The following is a 19719-nucleotide window of genomic DNA, read 5'->3' on the forward strand; positions in this document are numbered from 1 at the left end:
CCAATGACTCACGTCTGAAAAGTAAGTTTTCTGACTAATTAGCGCTACCTTCCCCAGCCCGGTGGGTGTCAAGTAATCGTGCACTGCCGTCATCTTTAATAATGCCTGAGATGTATGGAATAACCTTTTATTCCCCTCGAAAGGGGCTATGAGAGGCAGGAGGCCACTGAAAATGCTAAACAGACAGAAATATGGTACCAAAAGAAGTATAAAATGGAGCCCTTTAAAATTCAGGAGAGCGGGGAAGTAAGCCATGTGGGGTGGGGGGCAGATCCCTGAACAGAACAGCACTGGAAGGGAGGAGGGACAGAGGCTGGGGTTGTGCAGGGAAGCTGGGGCCCCTGAGTGGTCAAGGTTTCTGGCATCATCTTGCAGGTTCTGACCTGTCCTGGTGGCTGAGGCAGAGGCACAGACTTGGGTACCTCTCAAGACCTCACTTGAGAGAGGGACAAATGTACTCCCGATCCTGACCCTCATGCCTGGAGCGGGGCTTAGGGGCTCTTGGCCCTAATTCCAAAGCTGGGAGGCTTCTGGACACCTAACAAACTGCTTCCAGGACTGCAACTCTAAGATTGTGACTTTTCTACCTCTTTTTTTTTTTCTTTTTTTCTTTTTTGAGACGGAGTTTCGCTCTTTTTGCCCAGGCTGGAGTGCAATGGCGCGATCTCAGCTCACCACAACCTCCGCCTCCCGGGTTCAGGTGATTCTCCTGCCTCAGCCTCTCGAGTAGCTGGGATTACAGGCACGTGTCACCATGCCTGGCTAATTTTTGTATTTTTAGTAGTGATGGGGTTTCTCCATGTTGGTCAGGCTGGTCTTGAACTCCCGACCTCAGGTGATCCACCCGCCTCGGTCTCCCAAAGTGCTGGGATTATAGGTGTGAGCCACCATGCCCGGCCTTCCACCTCTTTTTTAGCAATGGAACCTATTTTTCGCATGGAATCTGATGCAGAAAGCCCAGCCATAAATCAGATGGGATAAGAGCTGTTCTGATCAAAGTGTGGGGATACAGTTCCTTATGGGAGGCCCCTAATGGGACTCGCTTTTGACCCTGGTACAGACAACTAATTCCATACATGCAGGGGACCATCACTCCTCTGGGGGAAACAGCAAAACAGACCTTTCTAAATGTATTTTATTTTGTAGGTCATATGGTTTATCCCCCATGTCTCAGAAGCTCAGTGCTTCTCTGGGACTCACGGTTGAGGTCGGAAAGGCTGATTTAACAACACAGATTCCCAGGTCTCACCTGTGAGCAGGGCCGGGAACAGTGAGGCACTTGCCTTTGCCCCAAAATTCAAGGGAAAGCCCAAGAAATCAGTAGTGGAGATCAATCACACTTTAATGTAATATGTTCAGAAATCAAAATTACTGCCAAAAAATTCACAATGTATAACATTTCAAAATTGCAAAGGATCTGTCTTTCCACTTACTTTTGTTCTGGTCTTGTCCCAATGCCCCTGCTATGTCCTAGTGAGACAGCTCTAATCAGCCGGTCCCCAAAGCAGCACAGGTGGGGGTCTTTGGCATGAATACCACAGCTGCCAGGGCACAGGTGTCCCATCCCATTGACAGGCATCAGGGTGGGTACCGGTGACACCCCCTCCAACGCTGCAGCGAGCATTGGAGACCGGGCCCTTGCCGTTGTGGAGACCACACAGGGATGGCAAGAGAGACACACAGTGAACATGTGATCAGAAGAAAACAATTTCTAATGTTGGTGAACACAAGGGTGACCTGGCAAAGAGTAACCAGGTGGGGCACGGCCACTTCAGAGGGCGCGATGAGGGAAGGACCTGCCTAGGAGGTGGCATCTAAATGGAGACCTGGAGGAGAGGGAGAGGCAGCGGTCCAGCCAGAGGAGACAGAGGTGGAGAAGACCGGGACATTCCACCAGCCGTCAAGGGAACACGTGGGCAGAGACACAGCTTCCTGCTGGGATGCACCCAGGGAGAGGTCTCAGAGGTGCATTTCCAGAGCCCCTACTGTTAACCAGGCCCTGTCACAGCAGCGGGGCCAGAACTGGACTCAGTCCCTGCCCTAGAGTTGCTGGTAATTTGGTGGAGGGAGAAAACCGAGTGAATAAAATATTTCCGCACATGTGGGATGACAGAGGGATGAGGCCACAGAAGCCTAGAAAGACATCAGCTAAAGAAAGTAGGATTTTCACTCAGATTACCATTTGCTAAAATGGCCTCACATCTGTTTTCATTCTGAAAAAAGAAATAGGATTCCCACTAATACTTATCTCTCACTCTCTTCCCTCACCCGCTCCCCATCCAGTCCTGTTAGCCTATATCCGGAATCCTACCACTTTCCTCCTCCTCCCGTCCTCTCCCTCCTGGATGGTGGCAGGACGCCTCCTGTCTCCCTGCTCCCCTGCCTCTCCCCTACAGCAGCAGGAGGACCCTGTTAGAACCCAAGTCTGATCACACTCCACCTCTGCTCAGAGTCCCACCCCCGCACCTCCAAAACCCCAACCGTGACAGTCTATCTTGCTCACAGTCCAAGCCAGAGTCTCTCTCAGCCCCAGCTCCCGACCTGGTCTCCTTGCCTCCCCTTTGTCTCTCCTTTCCGATTACACTGACCTCTTCTCTATTCATTGAACAGACCAAGCACTCTCCTGCCTCAGGGCCTTTGCACTCGCTGTTCCCTCTGCCTGGAGGACCCTTCCCGAAGACAGACCCGCATGACTCACTCACTCTCCTCACTCAGGTCTCTGCTCCAATGTCCCCTTATCTGGCTCCTTCTCCCAGCTCTGTATAAAAGTCCACACTCCGACTGTGTCGCCAGTGTATTAAATATGTCTTTTTTTCTGTATTCTGATGCTGTGTCCTCTGGGACCTTGCTGACCCTGGAGGGACCGCCCCTCCCAGAGTTGGCCAATTCTTAGAGATAGTAAGCAACTCGCCTTGAGTGCACCTTTCCTATGCAAGCCGTGGAACCCAGAACGCACACCCCAGCCGCCTCCTTTACTGAGCTCTCAGACTCCAGGCCACTGTCCACCTGGCTTAAGTACTCCAGGGCCAGGTACCAGACAGCTAAAGGAAGTCCTCATGTCCAGAACCTGCTGAAATTAGTCAAATCAGCCAACCCTAAACCTGCTCACCCTGTCCCGTGCCCATTCCTCTCCACAGAAACTACTGTAAACACTCTTGCCCATACTCTCCCCACCTCCTCACTGGCCTGGGCGTGCCCCTGTGTGTCTCGGTTCCATGGTGTGGCATGCCACCCTCCTCTTGGGAACTGTGAGTAGCAAACTATCTTTTCAGTAGCAATCCTCTCCAGATATGTTAGCCTCACCAAACCTGAAGAAAATCAAACCTATATTTTAAAACACCCAGCCCCCTTACCCTACTTTATCCTTTTCTAAAATCCGTATTATCAACTGATACATTAAACACATATTTGCAGCCAGGGGCAGTGGCTCACGCCTGTAATCCCAGCACTTTGGGAGTCCAAGGCAGGCAGATCACTTGAGGCCAGGAATTCAAGACTAGCCCGGCCAAGATGGTGAAACCCCATCTCTAATAAATATACAAAAATTAGCCGGGCATGGTGAGGAGTACCTGTAGTCCCAGCTACTTGGGAGGCTGAGGCAGGAGAATCACTTGAACCTGGGAGGCAGAGGTTGTAGTGAGCAGAGATTGTGCCACTACACTCCAGCCTGGGTGGCAGAGCAAGACTCCATCTCAAAAAGTAAATACATAAAATAAATAAATACCTATTTGTTCTTGGTTTTGTCTCCTCAGTTGATGGTCAGCTCCATGGTTGGCACATAGTAGGTGCTCAATAAATATTTGCAGGCTAAGTGAATCTGTGAATCCCTTAGTTCTGTCCAGGGCATTCCAAAATACATACATGCATCAACCATATTTGTTCACATATACAGTGACATGAATTTTATTAAGATCCATGCCTATTTACAGACACCACAGTTACGGCAGGCAAACATCTCCTCCCCCAACAGATCACCTAATGATTTCTGTGAAACAGCCTCCACTGTGTGAAGTTAGTCCTCCATCAACATCCTTGTATTTTGAATCAAATGTATGAAAAGATACAGTGGGACTTGTGTTTGCAACCACAAGACACAGCCTCAAAGATTGTTTTCTTTCTTTTCAGAAAGGAGTGTGCCATTCACCCAAATGACCTGTAAAAGCCCAAGCTCAATTTGTTGAAATAAATGTAAAACCACCAACTGGTCTGGTTTGAAAAAAAAAAAAAAAAAAAAAAAAGCAAAACCGCCAGGACTATCTCCTGGGTCTGGGTTACTTGGTAGCTGTCGTTATTCTACCACATTTGTAATCGTATAGGCTTGAGACTCAACAAAGTAGTAACAAGTCCATTTAACAGGGGGCCAGAATGGCTGCTAAATGTACAGAGGCTGCTTCTCCATCAACATAATTAGATGGGAAATGCCTCACCTTAGAAGCTGAGGGGTCTTTTGCAATTGCCATAAAAATTACTCAGCAGTGGCACTCAACCAACCTATCTGGAGACCGTCGTGGGGAAGGGAGGGGAGGCAGTGGAAATAAAGCAAGACCTTTGTTCTGTTGCCCTCTGCTATTGAATCTCATCCCATCCAAGTTGCTGAGCTGTGATTGACTTTCAACAGAGACTAAACTGGGAGGCTCAGCTGAAAGCAAATCTCAGATTGATAGTCTTCCAGGAAAGACTTGGAGTAGACCTATCAGCCTCCTCCACAAGCCCAAAGCAACAGCTGGTGTTTGCCCAGAATCTCGGGGCAGGGTCTGGAAGAGCAAGGAGAGTGTCTCTGCAGGAGGACTTGCCCATCTCTCTTACGCAGTTCTCACATACGCACCTGCAGGGACCAGGGAAAGATCTAGAGGGGAAACAAATAAAACCATTGTGTCCGCAGAATTGTTATCTGCACTGGGACTTCTGGATACCCTGGTGCTTGGAGGGCAGACACTGCTGGCTGCCTGCAAGAAAGTTGTCTGCCCTTCTTCCCCACCAACAGGCCCCTCGTCTGTCCCAGCTTTCAGTGTGCCCAGTCCCAAGGTTTATGCCAACCGAGGTAATCCCATTCCCCTTACCAGTGAGTCATTGTGGGTGAGAAGTGATCCAGTCTTGGCCAATAAGACCTTAGAGGAAGCCGGCCTGAGATCACTAGGTGCTGGGGAAACTTTGTAAAGAGTAAACCTTTGCACCTCTTTCTGCCTTGGGTGCTGTTGAGAGAGGATAGGGGTTGAAGAAGTTGTGGGGATCCTGCCCGGTGCACCCAGCAGCCCCTTTCTGTGTTGTCGTAACTCCCAGCAGCCTCTTCTCTGATAGGAACCGAAGCATCCAGAGATGCCTGGGAAGTCACACCTCCACCCTACCAGGGCAGCTCTTGGCAATGACTGATGGCCACAGCGGGGCAAGTCTTCAGACCCCGCCTCAAGGCGGAGCTTAGTCTGCAACTCTGTTCATACTCGGAGCTCCCTGGGGATCAGACTGCAGCAAAGCTCCCGCTGAGACCACATCTTTGCTTCACTTCTTCCCCTGCCCCATCCTGCCTCTCTCCTCCTTTACAGGATTCTCCTAAGAGCACTCCATCAATTCATGGCATGTACTTGAATCTTCACCTAACATGCATATGAAACCTCACCCCACCCACATCCCCAGCCAAGGGATTTGCAGGGAGTCTGACCCTAGATGACAGGAGCTGTATCTCAATGGTCACACTTGTGCCTGGAGACAGCAAGTGGGAGGAAGGAAAACTAACCTGCTAAGGGTGGTGGATGTGAGGATGCAAAGAGCCTACTGGGTCCGTGAAGATAACGTTGAGCTGCTGAACTCACCCAGATCCTGCCCACCTCCAGACAATGCTTGTCTCTAGGATTTTAGCTACTGCTCATTAGGGAGACCAACTATCTTAGTTTGCCCGGGACTAAGAGAGTTTCCCAGGATGCTTCATCTCACATTTACTATTTCACGCTAAAATTAGAAAAGGCATAGGAAAACCAGGCCGAGTTGGTCACCCTACTGATAGTCAGGCATTCTCTGCTTGCAGCCAGAGGCGTAGCCAGATGATGTGATTATGACCCCCATTTTATAGCTGGAGAAAGGCAGACACAGGAGGCCAAGTGAGCTGAGCACCCAGGATTACGGTGGCTCACACCTATAATCCCAGCACTTTGGGAGGTGGAGGCAGGCAGATCACTTGAGGCCAGGAGTTTGAGAACAGCCTGGGCAAAATGGCAAAATCCTGTCTCTACAAAAAATATAAATAGAAGCCAGGTGTGGTGGTGCCTACCTGTAGTCCCAGTCTTGGGGAGGCTGAGGCGGGAGGATCACTTGAGCCCAGGGAGGTCAAGGCTGCAGTGAGCCTTATTGCAGCACTGCACCACTGCACTCTAGCCTGGGCGACAGTGAGACCCTGTCTCAAAAAAAAAAAAAAAAAAAAAAAAAAAGCAAAGTGTTGTTAGGCAACTACATAGCCAGTTAGAGGCTGGAATTCGTAATCCAATATTTTGACCAATCCAGGGCTCTTTGTACAACACTCATTTCATGAAGGAGGAGCTATTAGGCCCAGGCACAACACGGACTACCAACTTTAGTGGGTGCTGTAGTTGCTCTCCCCAGCATCCATTCCCTGAGTATCTAGTGATGGCCACTGTGATGGAAACTCTAGTGGCCCATCCAACCATCCACTTTCCCCTTCCTCCTTAGTAACAGAGCCCCAGTTTTATCCAGGCACACTGCCACTGGGAATAAAGACTGTACTTTCCAGTCTCCTTTACAACAAGGTGTGGACAGATTAGTAAGTCCTAGCCAGGAATTTGTAAGCAAAGTCTCGTAGGGAACTTTGAGAAGCCTCCTTAAAAGAGAAGAGATGGCCCTTTATTTTCTTCCTGTACCTGGAAAACAGATATGATTGCTGGATCTCCAACAGCCCTCTTGGACCACTAGGTGACCACAAGGATAAAAGACAAGCAGTAAGGGTGGGAGAACAGAAAGATGGGAGCCTGGGTCCTTGAGGACACTTTAGAGCTACCACAGTCTGGGACTCCTTCCTCAAAATGGGTGTGGGGATTTTTATAGGCCCGAACAGCAAAGACTGCCTCTCTTCCTCTGGGAGTATCAACCTGAGTAGTTTAGAGATGGGACCCTGAGAATGCAGCGAACACAAAAGAAACAGAATCAAGGAATAGAGAGAAAAAAAACTAGGTTCTAATGACAACGATAGGTCCCTAGATCCAGCAGTTCGCAAAGCCATCCCTTTTCTTGTACTGTTTAGTCATGATATCTGATAAATTCTCTTTTTACTTAAATTAGTGGGGTTGGGTTTCTGTAATTTTTACTGGCTGATACATACCCGAATCTGAATTAGAAGTCCAGGAAGGATCCTGCAGACTTCAGCCTTTTTCCTTTTGGCCTATCAAGACACCCTTTATAAGAAGAGTGGCTTAAACCTGACTTAGCAGTCTCATCGGCCAAGCACATGGGTCTTTAGGAAGAGACAATCCACAAAATTTTCTTAATTTTGTGGTTTGCTTTCAATAGAGAATAAATTGAGAGATCCAGCAGTCATATCCGTGTTCCAGTAACAGGAAGAACAGAGAAGGGCCCTCTCTGCCACTTGATGGAGCCACACTGAACAAGGATATACTATTATGTGAGTGGGACAAGCTAGAGCAGCAGAAAGTATGACACGTGCTGGGACAAACAGAAGGAACGTGGTCTTTGGAGCCAGAGAACTTCAAATTTGATTCCATGACAAGTCATTGCCTTGCTGTATGACCCTGGGCAAGTTACTGAACCTCTCTGAACTCCTAGTTCATCCTCTTTAAAAAGGGAACAATAACATCATCCCTATTGGAGTGATGTGAAGATTAAATGAAACAAAGAAGCACAGAAAGCACAAAGTATCTGGGCCATAGTAAGTGCTCAATAAATAGTAGCTATTGTTAATAACCACAAGAACTCAACAGCAACAATGAAAAGGGTCTGTTCAATTAACAGCATACATAAGATAACGGAATATGCTTTAGCCTTATTTTGTATAACATTTCAAGGGACTTTCACACATTCCTCATTTGCCTGCAAGGCGCGGCTAATTACAAATGCATTCTCACACTTCTCTACAACAGACTTGGCAGCACCACAATCCGGAGATCTTTTCATTAGCAGTTAGGTAAGGAATGTGGGGGAACTGCACTGCTGTACAATTACTCGGCATACAGATTGTGTCCCTGCCTTCTCCCACCGTGGCTGCCAGAATCCCTGAGTCAGGTGGACGAGTGGCTTCCACTCTGCCGCCAGCCAGCACCGAGTGGTATGATGCATTGGAACCTGTGCCTGGATCCTGCTCCTACCACACACTAGCTGGGTGGCCTTGAGCTAGTTACTTAACTTCTCTGAGCATTGTTTTTCTCATCTGGAAAACGGAGATGCTCACTTTCCTCCGAGGGATGAGTGAGGATGGAGAGGGGAGTAAATGAGATACGTAGCAAGGTGCCTGGCAAAGAGGATAAATACAGCAATGTTTTTTGTTGTTTTCTTTTTTCTTTCCTAAAGCCATTATATTTGGTAGAACTATGTTTCCAAATAGCAGAAAATCCAACTCAAATTGGCTTCTGCACCAAAAAAAAAATAAAAATAAAAATAACAAAACACTGGTGAAGGGGGTGGTTGGAGAGAGGTTATCTACAGGTTCACATAACTGAAAAGCCCAGAGGTCCTGCCAGCTTCAGGGGCAGCTACACTGTATCATGAGAAGTCAGTTTCTCTCCATCTCACAACTTCTGCCATGATGGCTCCACCCTTGTGTTCCCTGTGGCGATTCTTGGCAGTTCAAGATTCTCCCCTCACGCTGACAACAGGGCTGCAGCGATCCAGCCGCTCTTCTCAAGTTCAAGTTCAATGGGAAAGCACAAGGTATCATTTGTGGGCAGCTCCTACCGAAGTCCTGGGACTCACTGTGATTGGAGCAGCTTAGACCGTGTGCCCATCCCTGAGCCAATCAGTGAGGCTATGAGAAGGCAGTGCTCTGATTGGCCAGGCCTCGGCCTATTGTCTGAAAGTGGATGGGGGATGAAAACAGTAGAGACCTAGGGGTGTTCCTCTAGCGCCCTCTACTGAGAAAGCTTAACATTGCACTCACTGTAAACGAATGCTTAAAAGGAACTCTGTCCATTACGCAAAGCAGATATTGAAGGGTGACTTTGGAGCTGAGAGGCAATAAATCGATAGCTAAACACACCTTCAAGCCTGGCACTGTTGAGACATCAGCAAGCTGCAGTCAGAGAGAAACTCACAGCTGCAGCCCAGAGCAGGGAGAGAACAGGGAATAAATTCCCCAACACCCACCTGCTGCTGGTACCTCCCGTTGCAAACTGAACCAAAAGCCTGAAGGCAGGGCACTTGAGTGACGCAGTCCCTAAAGTCGGTCTCTCAGGGTAGAGAATGGGTCTGGGGAACGAACAGGTAATATCCAGCTCTGTAGGTACAATCATTATTCCTATTTCACAGAGGAGGCCCAGATCGGATGCAAAACTGGCCGAAGCCACACCTGACCCAGTTCCACCATGGCTGAGCCGCCCAGTTCTGGAGCCATCCTTCGTAAGCAGCAGCGGGAGGGAGCAGGCCTGGAGGCGGTGCTCCTGCTCTCCAAAAGAACATTCCTAGAAGCTCAAATGCCATTATTGTCCCTTCCGGCAATTTCAACAAACCTGCCTCTACTTGCTCAGGAGAGAATGGGGTGGGGAGAAGGGAAGTGAGTTTTTATTTAAATTTCTCTCCAGCTGGTTGCACAGCAAGAGTTCTCTTCTTCCCTGGGACTGTCTTTCATTTGCACATTGACCCAGGTTGCTGCGAGGTGAAAAGACAGTGAGAGAAAAGGAGAAGCAAAAAAATGCAAAATGCAACCACGTGGTACCCAAGCAGGACGGACCAAGCAATTGAAAACCAAACTAAATAGCACCTGTGATGGGTGTTGGCTGTATGTGGTGTGTGTGGATTTTTATTTTTTTAATAACTAGTGTGAGAGAATGTGTGTGGATTTTAAACAAAAATACATTCAGCCGCTGATTATCACTGCAAGCCTGAGTCCTGGACAGTTCAGTGGAGGAAAAGCTGGCTTGTGTTTGCCTTAGGAAATACAGATGAGCTTTTGGGGTGGTCACAACTTCTCTCTCCTAGTTATGGCCAGAAGTAGCTGGTTTGCAAAGAGTCTGAGTGTGCTGTCCACTCTTGCTACTCAAATTGTGACCTGTGGACCAGCAACACCTATGCTACCTAGAAGCTTTTTAAAAATGCAGATTCGGCTGAGCACGGTGGCTCAAACCTGCTATCTCAGCACTTTGGGAGACCAAGGTAGGAGGATGACTTGAGGCCAGGAGTTCGAGACCAGCCTGGGCAACATAGTGAAACCCCGTCTCTAAAATAATAATAATTAATTAATTAATTTAGTTTAAAAATAGAAATGCAGCCAGGCGCGGTGGCTGACACCTGTAATCCCAGCACTTTGGGAGGCCGAGGTGGGCAGATCACAAGGTCAGGAGCTCGAGACCATCCTGGCTAACATGGTGAAACCCCGTCTCTATTAAAAATACAAAAAAAAAATTAGCCGGGCATGGTGGCAGGTACCTGTAGTCCCAGCTACTCAGGAGGCTGAGGCAGGAGAATGGCATGAACCCGAGAGGTGGAGCTTGCAGTTAGCCAAAATCGCGCCACTGAACTCAAGCCTGGGCTACAGAGCGAGACCCTGTCTCAAAAAAAAAAAGAAAAAAGAAAAAAGAAATGCAGATTCTCTTAGTCCCCGTCCCAGACCTGTGGGATGAGAGTCTGCATTTCCATAAGAATCCAGGTGATTGGTGCACACAGCGACATTTGAAAAGCTGGTATAAATCCACATTGGTGGGACCAGGAGTTGGCTGACAGTAAGGTAAGGAAAGCTGAGTTTTTACTAGGGTGACCAACCATTCTGGTTTTCCCAGGACATTCTTAGTTTTAGCACTGAACATCCTGTGCAAACCAGGATGATTGGTCATCCCTGCTACTGCCCCAGCCACCTCTGTCAGCTCCTGGGGCCCTGGTGCCTAAAAATCCCAATGAGAAGACCGTGGCTCCCCGACTGACTAAGGCCTAAGAGTCGGCTGGGTGTGGTGGCTCACACCTGTAATCCCAGCACTTTGGGAGGCTGAGGTGGGAGGATTGTTTTGTTAGGGAAGTAAGAGCATAGCAGGGCCAGAATAACGCCATTTTAAGTTCCGCTCCATTTGAGACTAGCAAAGCACATTCCTCGCTGGTCACCACCCATAGCCATGGGATGTTTATAGTAGAGGGAACAGCTAAAGATGCCTGCAAGGACGCACCCCTACAACAATAGAGAGTCCAAATGTCCCAATACCCATAACAATATATGTTTTCTAAATAATAATAGTTATGCTCTGAGGTACTCACACAAAACTGTGCAGGATAGTTTCCTTTCAATCCATAGAATAATAAATGTTGTCATGCTGTCTGCTCACCCGCATGCAGGCGCAGCTTAGTTTAGTCTTTGCATAAACAAGACCTCTATATAAGAAGAGCTTAGGCCAGGCGCGGTGGCTCATGCTTGTAATCCCAGCACTTTGGGAGGCCGAGGTGGGAGGATCACTTGAGGTCAGGAGTTCGAGACCAACATGGTGAAACCCTGTCTCTATCAAAAATACAAAAATTAGCCAGACATGGTGGCATGTGACTGTAATCCCAGCTACTTGGGAGGCTGAGGCAAGAGAATCGCTTGAACCCAGGTGATGGAGGGTGCAGTGAGCCTAGATCACACCATTGCACTCCAGCCTGGACAACAGAGCTAGACTTGGTCTCAAAAAAAAAAAAAAAAAAAAAAAGCAGCCGGGCACGGTGGCTCACACCTGTAATCCCAGCACTTTGGGAGGCCAAGGCGGGTAGATCACGAGGTCAGGAGATGGAGACCAGCCTGGCCAACATGGTGAAACCCCGTCTCTACTAAAAATATAAAAAATTAGCCGGGCGTGGTAGCAGGCACCTTGTAGTCCCAGCTACTTGGGAGACTGAGGCAGGAGAATGGCGTGAACCCAGGAGGCAGAGCTTGCAGTAAGCCGAGATCGGGCCACTGCACTCCAGCCTGGGTGACAGAGCGAGACTCTGTCTCAAAAAAAAAAAATTAGCCAGGCATGGTGGCGGGCGCCTGTAGTCCCAGCTACTCAGGAGGCTGAGGCAGGAGAATGCTGTGAACCCGGGAGGCAGAGCTTGCAGTGAGCCGAGAGCGCGCCACCTACTCCAGCCTGGGCGGCAGAGCGAGACTCCGTCTCTTTAAAAAAAAAAAAAAAAAAAAAAAAAAAAAAGGGAACAAAAAAAGCATAAAACAAACATGATGCATTCCTCTGCTTGCTTTCTAAGACCGCCCTACTCTGTAGGGCAGCTTTCAGTAAACTCTCCCCTCACCGCACTCTCCCACTCACCTTGAATTCCTTCCTGTGCAACATCCAAGAACCCTTTGTTGGGGTCTGGATCAAGACTTCTTTTTCCAGTAACAGCTTGAGCTCAGGAGTTCGAGACCATCCTGGGCAACATAATGAAAATTCCTCTCTACAAATAATAAAAACAATTAGTCGGGCGTGGTGACATCTGTGGTCTCAGCTACTCGAGAGGCTGAAGTGGGAGGATGGCTTGAGCCCAAGAGGTTGCAGTGAGCCGTGATCATACCACCGCACTTCAGCCTGACCCTGTCTCAAAAAATAAAAATAAAAAACATAAAGTCTAAGAGGCATAGGGAGGCCTTGAGTTCTCTGTGGCTTGGTCCCAGCTCCCCTCCCCAGCCCCTTCCTTCTCTGCCTCCCCTTCTCTCTTGGAAGCTCCAGGCACACAGCGGGTTTGCAATTAGCACGAGCATGCCGAGGCAGGGAGGTCAGATCCAGAGAAGCTGCAGCTGATGGCATCGTGGTTCGTGTCTAAACCTTCCAGGGTCTCTTGCTGCCAGACTTGTGCACATCCTGAGGTCCCGCTGTCTGGGATGCTCTTCCCTGCCTCCTCCTCACTCCCTACTGTGCTGGCAACCCCACTCGCACTACCGCCACTCTCCCGAGGCCCACCTTGTGCCCTGCTCAGTACACACTTACAAAGACGCACAGTCAATCTAGTGAGTGAATAGCATGCAATCAGAGGACTCATCAAACTCAGCTGCCCTAAGACCTGCTTAAGATCCCCAGTGGTTCTCAGCCTGCTCGGCTAGAATTTTCTGAGGGCTTTTAAAATGTATGAATGCCTGTGCCCTGATACCAGAGATTCTGATCAAGAACCACTGAGCAGAACCCTTTGAATCTGCCAGGCGTTTCTCATCCAACCCACATTGACCCCAAAGGTCTCAGGGAACTGGGGCGGTGCGGGGGGAGGGGAATGGTTCAGAAACTCAAATGTAAAGCCACTGGGCCCAGACTGGCAATCTACATGTGTGAATCGAAGGCTATCAGGAAATAGAGGCTGCCGGGGCTGGAGCCCAGAGGCTGTCAACATGGCAGCCCAAGCAATGTCTGTTCAAAGGACAGCAATGCAGGTGGCTAAGAAAGAGCTGTATCACCTTTCAGAGCCTCAGTTTCCTCCTCTGTAAAATGGGCACGCAAATGATAATGCCCACCTCGGCCCGGCACGGTGGCTCATGCCTATAATCCCAGCACTTTGGGAGGCCGAGGCGGGTGGGTCACCTAAGGCCAGGAGTTTGAGACCAGCTTGGCCAACATGCCAAAACCTTGTCTCTTCTTAAAAAAAAAAAAAAAAAAAAAAAATTAGCTGGGTGTGGTAGTGCACACCCATAGTCCCAGCTACTCAGGAGGCTGAGACAGGAGAATCGCTTGAACCCAGGAAGCGGAGGTTGCAGTGAGCCGAGATTGTGCCACTATATTCCAGCCTGGGTGACAGAGTGAGACTCAGTCTCAAAAAAAAAAAAAAAAGATAATACCCACCTCATAGTTGTTATAAAGTAAGTCATTGCATGTAAAGCACTTAGAGTATCACTCAGCACATAGCATTCAATTAATATTGCTATAAATACTATTATCTAACAACCACAGTGGTTTATTTGGACCATGCACTGTATTCTAAGTTGCCAACATTTTACAACTTGAAGCTTTTATGTGAAAATCTAGATTTCTGGTTTCTCTGTAAAACTTGAACCTCTGGGCTGGATGCAGTGGCTCATGCCTATAATCCTAGCACTTTGGGAGGCCAAGGCAGGCAGATCACTTGAGCTCAGGGGTTCAAGACTAGCCTGGGCAACACGGCAAAACCCCATCTCTACAAAAAAAAAAAAAAAAAATAGATGGTATGGTGGCACATACTTGTAGTCCCAGCTACTCGGGAGGCTGAGGTAGGGGGATTGCTTGAGCCCAGGAAGTCAAGGCTACAGTGAGCTGAGATCATACCACTGAACTCTAGCTTGGGTGACAGAACAAGATTTTGTCTCAAAAAAAAAAAAAAAAAAAAACGCAGGGCGCAGTGGCTCATGCCTGTCATCCCAGCACTTTGGGAGGCCGAGGCGGGTGGATCACCTGAGCTCAGGAGTTTGAAACCAGCCTGACCAACATGGAGAAACCCAGTCTCTGCTAAAAATACAAAATTAGCCAGACGTGGTAGCGCATGCCTGTAATCCCAACTATGCAGGAGGCTGAGGCAGGAGAATTGCTTGAACCTGGGAATCGGAGGTTGCAGTGAGCCGAGATCACGCCACTGCACTCCAGCCTGGACAACAAGAGAGAAACTCCATCTCAAAACAAAAGTGAATCCCATGCAGCACCAGGCCTATATTCCCGCTGGCTCAGCTGATGGGCACAGGCTGTCCCTTGACTCACTGTCCCACCAGCTGTGGGCAGTCCCCGTCACTGCCTGCTCTCCAGCCAGTGTGTCTTGTGGCTGCTTAGGGCTGTGATCCTTCTTACAGTACAGAAATATTCCTCTATTCTTATGTCTTGAACCCCTGAGCTCCTCTAACCCAAAGTGAGAAAATGAAACTCATGTAGAGAGAGCATGTGTTTCTTTACCCCACACCTTCTTAATTTATTTACATTCCCTTTGTGACCCCTGGTTTATATGATAACAGGAAGGAGGAAAGAATTTGCTTGTAAATGCGGGGGAAAAAAAAAAAGGCCTTAGAGTTCCTTGGGCCACAACACATGCTATATACATGTTCATTCACTTCCCCGCTTTAGAGCTCATGTGTACCCAGACTGGTTAATGTGCCAGAAACAGGCATTCCTATACTCCTAACTAAACTCAGGAAGCGGCTGGCTCCACCTAGACTGCAATGGCCTGGATAGCTTGGCAGAGGTAGTATCTGTTCCTTGTCCTTCACCTCCACCTACTGGTCCTTTCAAGAACTACAACCTTGGGTCAAAACCAAGCTCTTCCGTCTGACGCTGCCTGTAAATATCCAGGTTTGTACATTTCTAAAAAGGAAATAGGCGTCTTAAAATGCCTATGCATCTGGAAGAAGTTTTCTCCAAGGATCCCCATTCCCCCATGTTCTTTTGGACTGTTCCGTATCAGCAGGGGAAAATCATTCGGGCCGCCTCTAACAGCTGGTCTATGCCATCCTTAGGCACTTGGGATCTCTTCACAGTAGTTTCTTGGTTTCAACCTCAAATCAGAAGTCAATCCCAGCTGGACGTGGTAGCTCATGCCTGTAATCCCAGCACTTTGGGAGGCTGAAGTGGGCAGATCACATGAGGTCAGGAGTTCGAGACCAGCCTGACCAACATGGTGAAACAACATCTCTACTAAAAATACAAAAATTAGCCAGGTGTGATGGCACATGCCTGTAATCCCAGCTACTTGGGAAGCTGAGGCAGGAGAATCGTTTGAACCCGGGAGGTGGAGGTTGCAGTGAGCCGAGATCACACCACTGCACTCCAGACTGAGCAACAGAGCAAGTCAATCCCAAAACCTGAGTTGTAGAAGCATGAGAAGAATGCAGCCGTTTCTCAGGTCTTCACATGCCTGCCTGTTTCTCGTTCTTCCTCAACTCAAATGTCACCTCTGTGGTAGGTTTTACCCTGGCCACCTTTTTAAAGAAGCCACTATCCGCTACCAACCCAGTCCCTCCTTACCACATCACCAGGACTGACTTCATTCGTAGCTAAAATTATTGTTTATGTATTTTTTACCTGTTCATCTCCTATTGACCCCAATAGAAAGTAAGCATCCTTCTATTTTTGGTCTCGTCAGATCCTCACTACCACGCTCCAGGACTAGTATCATCGTTCCAAATACCCTCTTTGCAATGTAAAGGAAATGATTTCTTATGGCAGAAAATTGAGAGTATGAAATACGAACCATGAAAATAGCGGGGTTTTTTAGGTCAAAATAACCTGCAATTCCACCACCAAAAGAATAACATTTATTGATGGGGATGGTTTTAAACTTATAAAACATCACTTGTAAAACAAGAATGCAGTAAAAACCTGCCAGTGAAAGACAATTTTTCACCTATCAGAATGGCAGAATACAAAAAGCTTTATACTTCATTGTCACAAGGGAGTAGAGAAAGAGGTCCTCTCCTGCACAACTGACGCAAACTTTTTGGAACAATTTGGCAAAATTGATCCAAACGTAACATGCATATGATCTTTACCCCAGTAATTACATTTCCAGAAAAATTATCCTATAGAAACAAGTGGATTTATGCACAAAAATGTTCGTTGCAGCAGTTTATAGTAGAAAAAAGCCTAGAAACCGTTGGGATTCTTTATTTCAGGGCCACAGACTCTCAGAGGATTCATGGATAGAACTGTATTTCCGCACAGCGGTTGGTTTCCCTTGCATTGTTATGTATTTTACTTTATGGATTTAAAAACGTCTTCCTGCCAGTCACAGTGGCTCACAGGACTTTGGGAGGCTGAGGCGTGAGGATCACTTGAGCCCAGGAGTTTGAGACCAGCCTGGGCAACATAGCGAGATGCTCATCTCTAAAAAATTTAAAAATTAGCCTGCTGTGGTGGTGTGCACCTGTGGTCCCAGCTAATGGGAGGCTGACGTGGGAGGATCAATTGAGCCCAGGAGTTCAAGGCTATGGCGAGCTATGATCCGGTCATTTCACTCCAGCCTGAGCAACAGAGTGAAACTCCATCTTTAAAAGAAAAAAAAATTGTTTTAATACAATAAAATAATAAAAAATAAAAATATTTGTGGCTGGGTGCGGTGGCTCACACCTGTAATCCCAGCACTTTTGGAGGCTGAGGCAGGCAGATCACCTGAGGTCAGGGGTTCGAGACCAGCCTGGCCAATATGGTAGAACCCCATCTCTACTAAAAACACAAAAGTTAGGCAGGCATGGTGGCGGGTGCCTGTAGTCCCAGATACTTGAGAGGCTGAGGCAGGAGAATCGCTTGAACCCAGGAGGCAGAGATTGCAGTGAGCTGAGATTGGGCTCCTGCACTCCAGCCTGGGCAACTGACCAAGACTCCATCTCAAAAAAAAAAAAAAAAAAAAAAACCTTTTCTGAGCAAAGCTCCATAGGTTTCACCAGACTGCCAAAAGGAACTGGCCACAAAACCAGATGAAGAGACCCTTTATGAAAAGGCACTGGTTAATCTGGTTACGGTGCATGCAGACGGTGGGAGGTTAACTGAGCTGTTAAAAATGAATTTGTTTTATCTACATGTTACTGCTCTGGACAATCTCAAAAGTACATTGTTAGCAGTGGCTCATGGCTGTAATCTCAACACTTTGGGAGTCTGAGGCAGGCAGATCACTTGAAGCCAGGAGTTCGAGACCAGCCTGGCCAACATGATGAAACCTTGTCTCTACTGAAAATATTTTTAAAATAAGCTGAGAGTGGTGGCACATGCCTGTAATCCCAGCTACTTGGGAGACTGAGGCACAAGAATCGCTTGAACCTTGGAGGCGAAGTTTGCAGTGAGCCAAGATTGCCCCACTGCACTCCAGCTTGGTTGACAGAGCGAGACCCTGTCTCAAAAAAAAAAAAAAGTATACTGTTAAGTGAAAAAAGCAAGGCGTAGAAGGGTGTGTGGAACAGTGGGCAATGTAGGCTCACATTCGTATTGAAGAGAGGGATATTTGCATATCTCTGCTTGCGTAGGCACACACCATCTCAGAAAGGAGACACAGGACTCCAGTAACCGGCTGCTCTGGGGAAGCAAGCTGGGGGTCTAGGAGTTGGGGCAGGAGGGATACTTACTTTTTATTTGTGTTTCTCACCTTACCTTATGGTACTGAGATACTTACTTTTTACTTCTTATCTTTTTGTATTGTTTTGATTTTTTTTAACATGTACAAACATTTCTTTAAAGTTCAACTTGGCATGTCTCGAAAAACCAAAAAATAGAAAGAATAAAGTTCAACTTGGAAAGTTTAAATAAATCTGAAGTGTAATCCTTAAAGCCACAACATTTAGTAGACTCTCATTACGTTTGTTGAAGAAAAAATAAATGCATGACAAATAAAGTGACTACATAATTGCTTTTTTAAAAAAAGTTATACTAGGTCAAGTTCACAGTCCCCCCTGCTCAGAATTCCCTCCAAGGTAGACAGAGCACTGCCAGTCTCTGTGCTGTCCTGTGACATCCACTGTGGATTCCACAACACACACCTTCTTCCTGTCAGCCTTGAACCATTCTGTTGCACTATCTAAATAGCTGGACCTCTACTAAGAAAAAATGTAACCCTGTCTACTTTTTTTTAAAAAAAGTTAGCCTGATGTGGTGCACACCTATAATCCCAGCTACTCGAGCCTGGCTGGCGTGGGAAGATCACTTAAGCCCAGGAGTTTGAAGCTGCAGTGAGCCATAATCAGGTCACTGCACTCCAGCCTGGGCAACAGGCTGTCTCGAAAAAAAAACGTGGCGGGGAGTATTTGCCAGGCACAATGGCTCACACCTGTAATCCCAGCACTTTGGGAGGCCAAGGCAGGCGGATCACTTGAGGTCAGGAGTTCAAGACCAGCCTGGCCAACATGGTGAAAACCTCTCTCTACTAAAAATACAAAAATTAGCCAGGCATCAGCCGCCACACTGTCTGGGAAGTGAGGAGTGCCTCTGCCCGGCTGCCCCGCCGTCTGGGAAATAAGGAGCGCCTCTGCCCTGCCCCCACCTCCCACCCAACCATTTGGGAAGTAAGGAGTGCCTCTGCCCGGCTGTGCAACCCTCCAAGTGTGAACTGTGTGTGATCTTTGTGCCCTCCTCAAGTTTGCATTTTTTACATTAAAGTTTACTTTTTAATTTTAAAAAAAGTTAGCCGGGAGTGGTGGTGGACGCCTGTAATCCCAGCTACTTGGGAGGCTGAGGCACGAGAATCAGTTGAACCCGGGAGGCAGAGGTTGCAGTGAGCCGAGATTGCACTATTGCACTCCAGCCTGAGCAACAAGAGTGAAACTCCATTGGAAAAAAAAAAAAAGTTTTTATCTGTGGTTTAAAAAAATGACCAAAAAATTTACCATCTTAACCATTTTTAAGTGTTCAGTTCAGTAGTGTTCATATACTCACACCGCTTTGCCACCCATTCCAGGACTCTTCTTCTTGCGTAACTGAAACTCTGTATCCATTAAACGCTAACTCTCTCCTCTTCCCCTAATCCCTGCAGCCACCATTGCACTTTCTATCTCTGTGAGTTTGACGCTCTAGGTGCCTTATGTAAGTGGAATCATTCAGTGTTTGTCCTTCTGTGACTGGATTATTTCACTTAGCATAATGTCCTCGGGGTTCATCCATGTTGTAGCCTGTGTCAGAATTTCCTTTATTT

The sequence above is a fragment of the Chlorocebus sabaeus genome, chromosome 2 (genome assembly GCF_047675955.1).
Source record: "Chlorocebus sabaeus isolate Y175 chromosome 2, mChlSab1.0.hap1, whole genome shotgun sequence".
Classification (NCBI taxonomy): Eukaryota; Metazoa; Chordata; class Mammalia; order Primates; family Cercopithecidae; genus Chlorocebus; species Chlorocebus sabaeus.